Here is a 13,455-nt window from a genome sequence, read left to right on the forward strand (position 1 = left end):
TTTTTGCTCCATTTAATGTTATTTTACAGACATATCTTAAAACACTGCATAGCTGGACCATCAATGCCAACCTATAATGAGGTCAAGGCAATTCCTACCCAAGGTTTATCAGGGCACTGGCTAGAAATAAGGAGGAAAACACATTACAATTTGATTTTTGAGCCAGACAAAAATTGTATTATGCCTCATTTTTTACACATTAAGCATATTGTCCTAGCGGGACAAACACACCTGTCAAAACTTGCAAGCTTTCTTAGTTATACCTCAGTTTCAGAGTGGTGAACACAGAAATCACATCAGTTAAATAAATGCCATGTTACATGACAGCTTGGTTTATGCTACATGATAATCTGAGAAGCATGGGTCGTCAGTGGAGGCAGAAATGGGCCCAAGGCACTTCTATTTTACTTGAGCATCAGTAAGACTGAAAAGAGAAGGACTGAGCATTAGGTCACTACAGAGCAGCTCTGAAGGAGCTTTTTCTTCTGGGAGAATTTATATTTAGTTTCATAAATACAATCAGCCCATTAGAATGAAAGAGACAGCCTTCCCTAAATAAATTACAAAAATAAATTAATATGTGTGCGTATATATATATTTCTCCTTAAAAAAATATTAATTGGATATTAGCTGGGCATTGCTGAAGGAGGAATACCTTAGAAATTCTACATTACTGTCTTTAAAGATTCAAATTGCATGTAGAACAATTTTTCTCCTTTTAACCCAGAGCCTAGACGTAGAATTATTAATATTTTGGGGTTTGTTCTTATGCTGTATTTGTAAATTCTGTGTTGCCTTTAATTAAGATCTCCCTCGACTACTTATTTATTTTTGAAGAATGAAACCTGCTTGCTAAATGCATTTTCTCAGGCTTTTGCAGATTTCAGATCTATTAGAAGATGCCACTGCAGTAGAAGCCGAAATTTCTTCTAATCTCAAGGGGAAAATATTCTGTTCTTGAAATGCTAGTTAAAAACTGAGCAACTCCACTGTTTCTAATGGAATTCTTTAAGGATTATGGCAATCTAGAAAGAGAATCTGGCCTCAAATGAAGTTGTTGGGGTTTTTTTGTTTGTCAGTTTGTTTTCCTAAAGTAGCGGCAGATAATTTCTTAGATAACGAAATATCTCACACTATGATCTTTTTGTTTTGTTGTCTGCTGTTTCCTACTGATTACAGAAATGACTGAGGTGTCCACTTGTGACTTGGAGGCTGATTGTAACCAACAATCTGAGCACAAGATGGATTTTTATGCCAACAAAAACTTAGAAGGCGTTGTGCTTTTTCCATATAAATACAAGTCTGATCCAATAGCTGCTACTTGGTGGCAGAGGAGGCAGGAGCAGAGGGCTCCAGAAGGAATGAAGATGCTTGGGAGCAGACTGAGGTTTGGAGCCAGATTTTCTGCTAATGCACTTGTCAAGCTTGACCTTTGAGCCTGTATTGTTTTACTCATCCAGTCTCTGATTTTCTTTTCCTGATTTTATTCTTCAAATGATGGTACATTTTGCACATTGGGGCTGAAATGGCAAGAGTCGGGCTATCCTCCTGCAGCTCTAGCCTTTTATGAGCAGGCCTCTGGTTCCCTCTTAACCAAAGCCAAGGAATCCACCAATGTCCTCAGTTTCCAAGGAGAGGAAGGCTGTCACTCCCTGTAAAATTATCTGATTTCAGAAAAGGATGTGCTCCAACTTTAGCTTATCCTTAACAGTTTGACTTGGCCTTCAAGAACCAAACCTCATTTCTCTTCATCACCAAATTATAACATTCTAATTTCTGCATTCATTTCCCTAAGCCATTTGAGATCACAGCTTCACATGGTCTCATCTTCTAGACCAGTGTAGTGACGACCTCAGAAGCCAACACACAATACACATCCCGTACAAACATCTAACATGCTTTGTTTTGTTTCTCCAAACATCTGCTTCAGTGGCACACACAAAGACCAGTCTGTGGTTTCTGTATTCTACCTTTCACAATAACTGCCCCTTGATTTTTGAAACATTTAAGCTGTCTAATTAAGCAGGAAATCTAAAAACAATCTTCAGATTTTTTTACTTGGTTTTATCAAAATGTCAGTGCAAAAAGCAGATACTTACATTCCATGATGCACCAGAGATTAAAATAAAATTGCATTTTTAGCACTCTACTGACTAAAGTGTTTAACTGCTTATAAATGGATTTTCATTTTTTTCGTAGTAATTTACAGTGTGCAAAAGGTATTGTAATCTAATCCAACACAATTGCATAATTTTTGACCAACTTGCTGTTGATAAATAATGCAAGTATTAGGTTATTACATTTTTTTGCAATTAAGTGACTAAGAAAGCTGTTTATTGCCTTCCGTTATATTCTCTGTTAATAAGATCGTTGTTGCAGATGTTCATGTATGCTGCATTGATGTTTAATGGTGCATGATGCTCTAGGTGGTTCCCATAACCTTGCTTTGTCTACTATGAGCTGATTCAATTGATATGATAATAGAGAAAAGAGGTCTGAAACAAGCTGGGCTGTACTGGCACAATTTGCATAACCTTTAGATTTGCCATCATTTGATACTCAACTGCTCCTAAAAATTCTTATTCAGTTGTCAGTAACAACAATATACTGTACAAACAGGTGGGGAGGAAAGAGAGGGCATGTGTAGCTTATTGCACTTCTATACTCTGTTAGGAAATGTACTTATTATCAAATTTATAAAGCAAACAAGTTGGAGAGGAGTTCTGCAGTTACATTTGTGATCAATTGCTATTAGCCACAATGCCTGGCATCTTTTCAGGTTCACAGTACAATATCACAGTGTCGGTTTACAATGGACATAAATATTTGGTTCCATAGACTCCTCTGTGATTCAGTTTTGACTGCTAATCACTAGGGCAGGCAGAGGAGTCAGGATGGAGTAGGAGGGCAGTGGGAGGCACAGGGTAGCAGACTACAGCAAACAAAATCAAAATAGCCTTCCAAACGTTTAGGATTACTCTATGTATTGTTTTTAAACAAGCATAAGTATTATAACATTTAGTAGATACATCCAAAATGTAACAACATAAAAATAGTTCATGTTTACTGTATTCACTAAATATGATGTCTGTATATATTTTGTCACATCTGCTTAATTTACTGACTTTATATTCATTAACAAAGAAAACAGCTATGGTGAAAGTAAGCTGGAGCCTACTTTCATACAAATGAGATCAACTACTTAAATGTTATTTCTGTGGTATCCAGAGGGTTATATCTGAACTGCCACTTCATATTCTGTATCATGCTCAGGTGTGCCAAGGCATCGGTATATGAGTAACTTGCACAGCCCAATTTTCACATATGGCATTTAAACCATTTTGACTTTGTTTTATCTATAAAATCGTGTGTGGAAATCACTAAGCCAAACCAATCATAAAATGTCTCACTTTTAGACAATTAAGCATTTTTGAGAACTTAAATTAACGTCCCTCCCCCACAATATTACCTCTAGATGTTTTGTTGTCTTACACAAATAAATCCTAAATCCCTGAAGTCAGGTGAACCCATTCAGTCTGCTTCTTTGTTCACTTTTGCCACTAGCCAGGATCTCTGCTCTGTCCCTCCAGGAGCTGAGGGTTTTCCATTCAGCCAGCTATTTCCGACAGCTTCTATTGCCTGCAACTAGATGCCACAGCAGAGAAACGTCTAATCAAAGGGTTAGTTCCTGCAGTTAATTTTCGTTTAGGGTCACCATGCATACCCACGTTTTACTCTCCTCCTATTCTGTGCAATTATTTTATAGTGACTATTTGAGCTGGCGGAGATTAGAGGCTTGAAAACCTAAGTTCCATCATTTATGGCAAAAGCATGACATGGATAGCTACAATCTGAACTTTTCTACAACGCTCACTCAACTGTAATCACAAGATGGGAAATAAAATCTCTAAATTAAAGATGATAGGGTATCAGAGTCTGTAGGGCACCTTCTGAGTAGAGATTCTGCTGTTCCAACTCCACTGTGATGACTTATTATGAAGTGAACTGCTGCTTCATAAAAAAAGGCTAACACTGCCAAAATAGTGGGTAAAAAGATCTTCTACAGAAGATATTATGCCCTGGTGCCAGTGGTCAAAGAGTCCAGTTCTTTATGCACCTCATTTGTAACAGACAACAAAGAAGGTACTTTAAGGTAAAATGTGCTACCAAATCTCTCAGCATAGAGCTCACTTTTTGTATAACCTCTAGGTAGAGTACCAAAAGTGAATTAGAAATTGCAGAGAAGGTACAACACACAAAATGTCACATGGCTTGGTATAAACCATTAATATTTATGAATGCTTTATATTCTCCATGGCCATAATCAATATCCAATGAAGTTAATGAGATCTTTCAAATGGTTTCAAAAGACACGGGGCTGAACCCTAGAGACAATAGTATCACATTCTCCACAAGCACTCCAGCTGATAATACACACTTGGATAGGTTGCTACTCTCCCATCTGAAATTTCAGCAATGAACAAAAGATATGTTACCTTATTTCAAACTGTTTTTGCAAAATTAGCAGTGTACCATTATAAAAAGATGGAGCATTTACTTGCAATGTTCACACCAATATGAAATACAGGAATAAGATAATAATTATTTAAGAAGGAAAAAAAAAAAAGCCTTAATGTGCTATCCTCCCCAAAGGTTGAGATTTCATTTTAACTTTGAGCCTCTAGAAACCAGTGCTTCAAAACCTTATGTCTTCTAACACATCAAAGCCCATCCAATAGATTTAATCACTGATAAGTAGAGTTATAAGTTCAAACTGGCCTTGACCTTGGGCAGTATGACATTATCTGAAAATCATTAATGGTCTGAAAGTAAAGGAAAGCTCATTAATAATAGCAAAACTGTACAAAGGTAAAAAAAAAGAGAAGAGAAAGGAGAAAAAAAAGGAAGTTTTATTAAAAGTATTGATCATGACCTAGGGCACTACAGATATTGATCTTCCCTCATCTCCACAGGAAAAAAAAACAACTTAAGCCAACAAATTATTGATCTATTATGAAACCTGCTGAAGAAGCCATACATTTCTTACAATGAGAAAAATAATAACACCAAATTAGGGTAAATACAAAATATATTTCTTAAAAACTATCGGTAAAAAAATTACTATTTGATTAATTTAATAAAAGAGCCACTTTTTAAGTATGATTTAAACCTAAGTGTCAGGAGGGGAGAAGCCTATGCACTGGAAACCTTTAAAGCATGGGTTTCAGATTTCAACTCATTAAACCATATGCTTTTAAGGAGAAATGGGTAGCATCCTATCCTGAATATTGCAGGAACACAGAATGCAAGTATAGAAAAGGAATATGCTGAACTTTAAACTTAAAGCATAAATTTAATGACAAGTTTATAGCACAGTTATCTTATAAGAAACAACAGAAAATACATGAGGCTGGCACTAGTACTTATCTGAACCCTGTACAAGTTGGTCTGGAGAGCTCAACACCTTACCAGGGCAAATTTCTGCCAGTCTGTGCAGACTGCTGACCTGGGTCACCATGCAGGGCAAAGACGTGCTGGCAGTATAGGGGAAGAGTATGGATGGAAACGTGTGTCCTACAAGGAGCCAATGATTTTAAACTTTTCTATCAGTTTAAAACTGCCAGGGTCCCAAGTCACAGTCTCTCATGCTCTGAGGACTATCTAGCCACAGGATGAACAAGGCCAACCCTCACTCCCTCCATGGCTGCCCAGACAATACCCAGAAGGCTTAATCACTACAATTCTTTCTTCCCAAGATTTCTGGTAGGTAGTTCTCTTGCTTTGTGGCTTGAGCAAACATGATAATATTGTGCCGATGTAATATTTTCTGTATGAACCACCTCACAGCCCATTCAGGTCATCAGTAAAATGGTACTGATTTTAAAGTATTACAGCCATGTATGCAGGAATAATGTCACAGGGAAGGCCTAATCTCTGGAAAATATAAAAAAAAAGCACTATAGTGTAATAAGCCACTTTCTTCCCTGAACAAGTGTCCACTTAGGATTGAATGGCACCTGAATCAATATCTTACTGTAAGTTCATTCAACTTCACTCTCCAGAGTTAAGCAAGACAGGTCTCAAGTGGTTTAAGAGATGGCTTTATTGAAATCTCCCTGCCTAAGTTCAGGCCTGATTTTAATTGTGCCTATCAGTTATGGGTAGCATCTCCAGGCTATACATACCACTGCTGAGAGGAGCTCTTCCATGTATGGTGTGCCATCTTCTTGGGATACATTTAGACTCATTTGGGACACAAACTAAAGTTGAGTGTGAAGAACTACAGAAATGTCTCACATTAATGGGCTATAAAATGTCAATTGATGTAAAAAGGTGCACATAAAAACCCCAGTTCTAGCTTTAAATACACAATGATGGGCTTTAAACTGCCTATTACCACATCATAAAGAAAATTTGAAGTTACAATAGATAATTCTATCAAAATGTCAGAACAATCAGCAGTGGCAGCCAGAAAAGCAAACAAGATGTTAGGAATTAATTCAGAGAGGAATACAGAACACAAGGGAGATAACAGAATTAAAATACTTTGTGAACTTCTCAGGCACTTGAACATTCTGGTCCATCATTCACAAAGTGTGTGGTAGACCTGAAAAAAGGTGTAGTGAAGGGTAGGCCAGGGTGTCAGAATTACAGAGCAAACCAAGAATACATAAACAGAACAGAAGAGTCTGAAATAAAGATTACTGAAGGGGAGGTAAGCAAGAGTTCTGCAAAATCAAAAGAAACAAGACACTGTATATGGAATGACAGCGGACTGGCCATACAACGCAGCAGGAGATAGCCAGTAAGGTTTTTAAGTGTCTGAATCTGAATAGTTAAGGAAAGGCATTTGTTTACCTAACACAGAGTCTGTGACACTCATCATCACAAGATACTATGTATGGTAAAATACTATTTTGCACTATTAACCACAAAGACAACATCTCTAGTTCAGAAATTCCCTAGCTACAGATTGCTGGAAGCTAGAGGAGTGTAACATGGAACTATCACTATAGATTTGTTCTGATTTTATCCTCTTCTACAAGTACCCACTACTGTGCACTATGGTGGATACCAGGTTAACAGACCTTTGGTCTGCCTCAGTCTTGCTCCTACTCTTTCACTCTGTATTGCCTCTCCAACATAAATTGATTTCTACCACCTTAAGCAATGGATTTGTATATTAAGTTATGCCTCCAAGAATGCTATTTAGAATTATGGTAGAGAAACTGACAAATACAAATATGTAGATTTATTTAAAGAAACAAATACAGAAATTCTTCTGTGCAAGAGGAAATGTTGCCAGGTCCTGAAGAATGGGATGGGGCCCTTTGTTGTGCCCTTCAACAAACATGCATTTTTTGAAGTTTAAGGGAGTAATTTTTCCTCAGAATGCCAGAATATGTATTTACTACAACACCTGAAATTCAGGCTAGGTTTAATAGGACGCACAGTTTTGCTTTGAAAATACCGTATTACTAGTGATCATACAGAAAAATGTGATTTACCAGCTTCAATTAATTTCTGAGCTAAACTGGTGCATGAATACATTAGACTAGAAAAGATACATTTAAAAAAATCATTATGAAATTACCAAAACACATACATTACATACACACATACATATATATTTTTACATGTATGTGCATGCATTCTTTGAGATAAAACAGTTAAGATACTACTATCTATGAACAGAGGTTTAAAGAAAGTGTTTTGGCTCTCTAGTGAAATGCTTAGACCTCCTTTCCCACACAGCATGAAATCATGAATGATCTCAGTTACAAAAAGGTATTACCAGCCTTCCTATTCATTAATCCTTATCAACAAATCTTCATTATTAATTTAGGTTTTGTGGTTTCCTAAGTCACAACTAAACTGAAAAGAATTCTACTGGGCTTGCTAGCTCATTTGTTATGCCATTAGCAGACTAAAACTCCCTTTTTTCCTAAATCCATTTTTGTTTTTTAAACTTCTCTTTTCATTGCAAATATCAATGGATAGGAAGAGTGAATGAGTGTAATCCTGTGAAAAAGAGTACACACTGTAATAGAACCCAACTACCGTTCCCCCAGGTCCAAAACGCTACTTTTGTTTGTGCAAACACATAGGAAGGCTCTCTGGTCAAAAGAGCTAGTCAAGGTTTTCCTATCTGGAAGGCTAAGCATGAAAGCTGCCAGAAGTAAGGCAAAAAGTAACACTTTTTCTTGCTTCTTAGAGGAGAACACACAATACTAGGTAAATTAAGGAAAGAGAAGCTGCAGACAAGCCCCCCATAAAATGTCAGCAGTGTCAACAGGAATACATACTTCTATGTTTTATAGATAGGCTTACAAGGTAACATGCTGGTTTATTATTGCAGCAAACTCTGACAAAGAAAACCTACCAGCCTCTGTTTAGAGTAAGTTGTATGCTTGAACATCAGTCCTTTTTATTTGTCCCAAAAGTATCCAGCATCATGTCATTATGATTTAGGAACAGCTCTTAAAAACTCCCTAGTTTCCACAATTTTGACAATGCTTCTAAAATTAACAGTTTAAAAAAATCTCCTTCTCAAATATGTAAGGATCATATCCTTACAATGTAAAAGAAGCTTCATCTTTTATAAAAACATATTATCTATACCTTTATTGCTATTTTATTTAGATCAGGTTTTGATTCTATTTAAGCACATACACTTTTCATTTATTAACATATCTGCATATATTACCTTAAGAATGGTCAGACTGGGTGACACTGACATCCATTTAGCTGAGTGTTCTGTTCCAGATAGCAGGCCAAGGCAAATGTCTACTATTACCCCAACATAAAAACTTGATAGGCTAGCATTAAAATTTGGTAATGTTGCAAGTTTTATTAAGACATATTAATTTGACTACATCATACATGTAATTTATGGAACAGATTAAATAACAAGTAGAGATTCACAGAACTATTTTGGTATGAAGTATGTGGTGGTGCACCACAAAATTTTTATGGGGAACTTTTCTCATTCTATCATATTTACCAGCACTGCTAATGCATTTCCTGAATGGTTCTCACTGAAGATGCAAATTACTAATAAGTCCTAAGGTGGCTTTAAGGCTTGAATCCTCAAAAAATAAATATAAATTTGTACTGTAATATTCTAACAAATGAGGTTACTACAAATGTGCCCTTAACAGAGATGTCTCACACACATTGGGGGAAAAAAGAATGGAAAATTCTAGGTTCAAACTTGAACATGCCAGATTTCATCATTCATAACTTGAAAAATGCTGAAGTGATTTTCTTTAAATTTGGGTTGTTTTTCTTTCCTCTATTACAGTTATAAAACAAGCCAGGTCTAAAGTTTGTAGCTTCAGCTGGTTTTGAATTATGCAAATATTTCAATATAAAAGTATGTTTTTCCATTGCTGAACTGATTTTGCTCAGACTTTCCGAAGATTTCCCTTTGGGCCAAGACCAGTCATAAAATGTATCAGACTAATTTGTTTAAAAATGTTATGAGCAACTCCATAAAAGGCATAGCTTTCACAGCATCTGATGCTAACAAATGTTACAGCACACATACAGGTACGACATATATGTTCTTGCCAGAGTTTGTGATTTTTTATGCATTTCTTAAAAGCTCCAGCTGCTGAAATTAGGAGATTGCATATGTTCATTAACCCGTTGCCCTTTCCCACCATATGTATTTTTTGTGGTTACAGAAGAAGTATTGAAACATGACATGAATGTATCTCATAAGTTCAGGAACTCTCAGTCATATCCAGAATCCCAAGCCTGGCAGGACAGATATGATGGAACAAGACTGTGGTAGTAGGACCACTGTTTTGATAGCCTCATAATTCCCAGTATGGTCATGGAACATCCACACACGGCATTAATCCAATACTGTTTCTCCAATAAACTTTTAGGTAAGCAAGTCCCAAACCATAATCCTCCAGGTTTTGTCACAGGTGTCTCTCACAGACTACTTTTTTTCAAGAGAGTTTTATAAAAATTCAGTCATGTGGGGATCAGTGCTAGAGGAAATTACGTTTTTGTCAATGCTAATTCTTGGGATCACTGAAGAGATCCAGTGCCTTCAAGTTCTTCAGTAAAAAGATAATATGTGACATCATTGACAAATGAACCTCAGGTTCCCCAAGGAGACTGCTTTGAGCAACCGTGAGCTACTTGAAGAAGTCCATGCTTATTGCAGGAGGGTTTGACTAGATTAACTTTAAAGGTCCCTTCCAATCCAAACTAATCTATGATTCTATGACATAAAGAGGAAAACTTCAGACAATGATCAATTGTACATGCTCTGTGGAGTTTTATTAGAAGTTGACAGTTAATTTAGTCAACATTTCATCTGCCACAGTCCTTATGTGCCAATCCTAAACACTCCTCTATAAAACACACTGATCACACTCAGCTTCTATTTGAGCTTGCTTCTTCCTTGCAATTATTCCTACTGACAGAGAACAGGATGGCAGGGGAAAGGGGCCCTGGGGCTGGAGTACTCTGATGGAGGAGATACGAACAGACAGTAGAACGACCCAATGTGCTCCATGATAACAAGTTAGAAATTCTTCCTCTGAAAACAAAATCAGAGAGTCATGGAATAGTTTGGGTGGGAAGGGGCCTTAAAGACTATCTAGTTCCACCTACCCTGCATGGCCAGGGTCACCGCCCATTAGACCAGATTGCTTAAAGCCCCAACCAACCTGGCCTTGAACACAAAGAAAGTGGACTGACAAATAGGAATGGTTTAGATTTGGATTACTGATGCAGTTATTGCTTCCCAGCATTTTAATGATCTACTCCAGTTGCAGAGACCTTCAAGGTGCTTATCAGTTTGAACCTCAGTGCTTACAGTTCATGATCTGTTTGAGGTGAGCCACTGGTGAAGCAATTCATAAGATGCCATCTTTGCAGTATGGCTGTGCCAGCTTTTTGGAGGAAGCAGACGTTTTAGCTGTCTCAGACTAAGCTCTTTCCCTTTGTCTTTTAAGATCTATATTCTCAGAACTTTTGGGTCAATCTTTCATTCCTGTTGGTAACAAACTACACCTTTCTACTCTACGCTCCTCAAACACTTGTTGATACAGCTGTATCTCTTCACAGCATGCAGCCTGATCCAAGCCATTCACTTCAACTCCCATAGCTCATACCTAATGCTGCTCCACGCTACTGCCAGACAACAGAGACGTTTCCATAGGGAAAATGGGAAAGAGGAGTAGGAACAAAAGGCAGAAAACCCACAAAGGCCAAATTTATCTTGGAGTCTTTTACTCTCATATCTGTAAGCTCCAGCTCCAACCTGCACTTTTTAAACACAGAATAAAATCACTGGAATATGTGTATGCCCAACAGCTGATGATGGGTAGTTAAAAGCAGTAGCAGATGGGAAGAAAGAGTAGAGTCTTCTGTCTGGATACTGATCCCCTCTGGTTGAGCCAGTACTGACAGAAACATCTTCTGACTAATAAACATGTTCTTACTATTATTGACCAGGACATAATATAAAGCAGAAGATACCCACAAGTGTATCCAAATCCATAGCTGACTTTGCAAAAACTGTTTTAATCTAGGCACAAACTCTTTAAGAATGTTTCCTCAGGAAGACAGGATAAACAACTACACACAGGCTGTTTTTTTTATAAAACTGTACTCCTCTGTGCATTAGAAAAAGGAAATTAATTTTATACTGGTAACTATTACATGCAATAATCCTTTCAAAGATCATTTAGAAACTTTTTACACTTTTAACTGCAGGTTTCAAAGCACAGCTCAACCTAATTAGCATTGAAGTAAGTGTGTTAGTTCTCTGTGCCATTCTCTGGTACCATCATAAGCAAAATTAAGGGAAAAATTTTCCTTCTTTAATTATTATTTTATTGTAAGGAGGTGGGAAAAAGATGATCCACACCAAAGGCAGGAAAAAGGGGGAAAACAATAATAAATTGGTATCTCTTTTGAGAATTGCCCCACAGGCCAAACATTTTTATGTTCTTAATCATTATTAAATGACTTTACATGACACACAGAGCCTGGCGAATGATTGCATCCTGACATGAGAACGAATTACAAATGAAATGAAAGATCAAGCTGTATTAGAGGACTGCCTCTGGGAAATGAAAATCTTTAATTCTCTTTTATTATTGACTTTTATTTGGCTGCCATGAATAACAACATAGCAAAGAGATTCAGCTATGCTTGTGCACTGAATAGCTTATCCCATGGCTCAAAACTGCCTTAACATTTATCATGTTTGCTTTTGTATCTGACACCATTGCATACACTGTCTATCCATCTTCCACTTATCATGCATATAAAGTGCATTCTCTAATTTAAGTTCATTTCATAGTGAACAAACAGCTAAGATTAGCAAGTGTCAGTCCTCAAATAAGGTCCCAGTTGTAAAAATATCAAAGAAGGGATTAATGGATTTGTTAACAACTCCAGTTTGGAGAATAAAATAAGTATACAGTGAAAATTAAATAAGAGCACAGGAGGGTTACATATAAGATTTAGGTTTATTACTGTTATTCCTAACTCATGTATAAAAACATTTTTATACGGCTATTTTTCAGTCAACTGTACAATATTCAAATGGACTGCCTCCATATGGGCCATTCATGTAATGCAGTAACTTTCTAGAAGCAACACTTCCATCATTATCCAGTGAACTACACATACCCAGCTAGCAGTGGCTGTGTTTCCTTTAAACCAGTTCGTAGCTAACAAAATAGGGGAAGAAGCAAACTATTGGAGAAATCATTCAAACCGCTGCTAAGAATGATCTATATAGCACTGACATACCTACTTAGTGCCTAGCCCTGCAGCCACAGTCTGAAGCCAATTATGATTTTGAGGCAAATATCATATGTGTAAGCACTGATCCCTCAGGTGCAAAGCTTCCTCAACTTCACTCGATTTCCAAAGGAGGAATTCAGCCCTGACTAATAACTTACTTTGTGAAGGAATAAACAACTGAAATGGCTTGCCACAGCACATGTTTTTAATAGTTTTATTTAGTCTAGAAGCATAGGTGGACAGAATTAAGGAGACTGTCAAAAGGTAAGCAGGCAGTTATGTTCATAATGCTTAAATCTGTGCATTGTACATCATCAATTTAGACGGCACAAACTACTTGTATCCCTGCTAGAACACCTTTTTTCCCACGTATTCCCTTGAGAATAGAAGAACAGACAGCTGAGAAAAGCTAGAAGTGAGACTTTCTGCTCAAAGCAAAAAAGCCTGGAAATTCACTTAGTACTGGATTTCACTTCCTCCTCTTCACAAATGTTTAAATATACTATGCTGTTGCACAGCTGCTCTCAGCAGGCATAGTGTGTTCTTGTTTGCAGCAAAGATGGCTACACAGATAAAAGCTCAAGTAATAAAAAGCTGAGTAAAACCAACTGGATCAATATTTTAGATCTATGTTATAAAAAAAGAACTTAAGATGTTCAGAACTGCAGGCAC

The 13,455-nt window shown here is 37.0% G+C and overlaps 1 protein-coding gene across 1 annotated transcript in view; it reads right to left on the minus strand.

Moving 5' to 3' along the window:
* ADK (adenosine kinase) overlaps positions 1-13,455 on the minus strand; it is a 269,180-nt gene that overhangs the window by 25,460 nt on the left and 230,265 nt on the right. The window lies entirely within an intron of this gene.

Source organism: Chaetura pelagica, unplaced genomic scaffold (assembly GCF_000747805.2).
Source record: "Chaetura pelagica isolate M959 unplaced genomic scaffold, ChaPel_1.0 scaffold166, whole genome shotgun sequence".
Lineage (NCBI taxonomy): Eukaryota > Metazoa > Chordata > Aves > Apodiformes > Apodidae > Chaetura > Chaetura pelagica.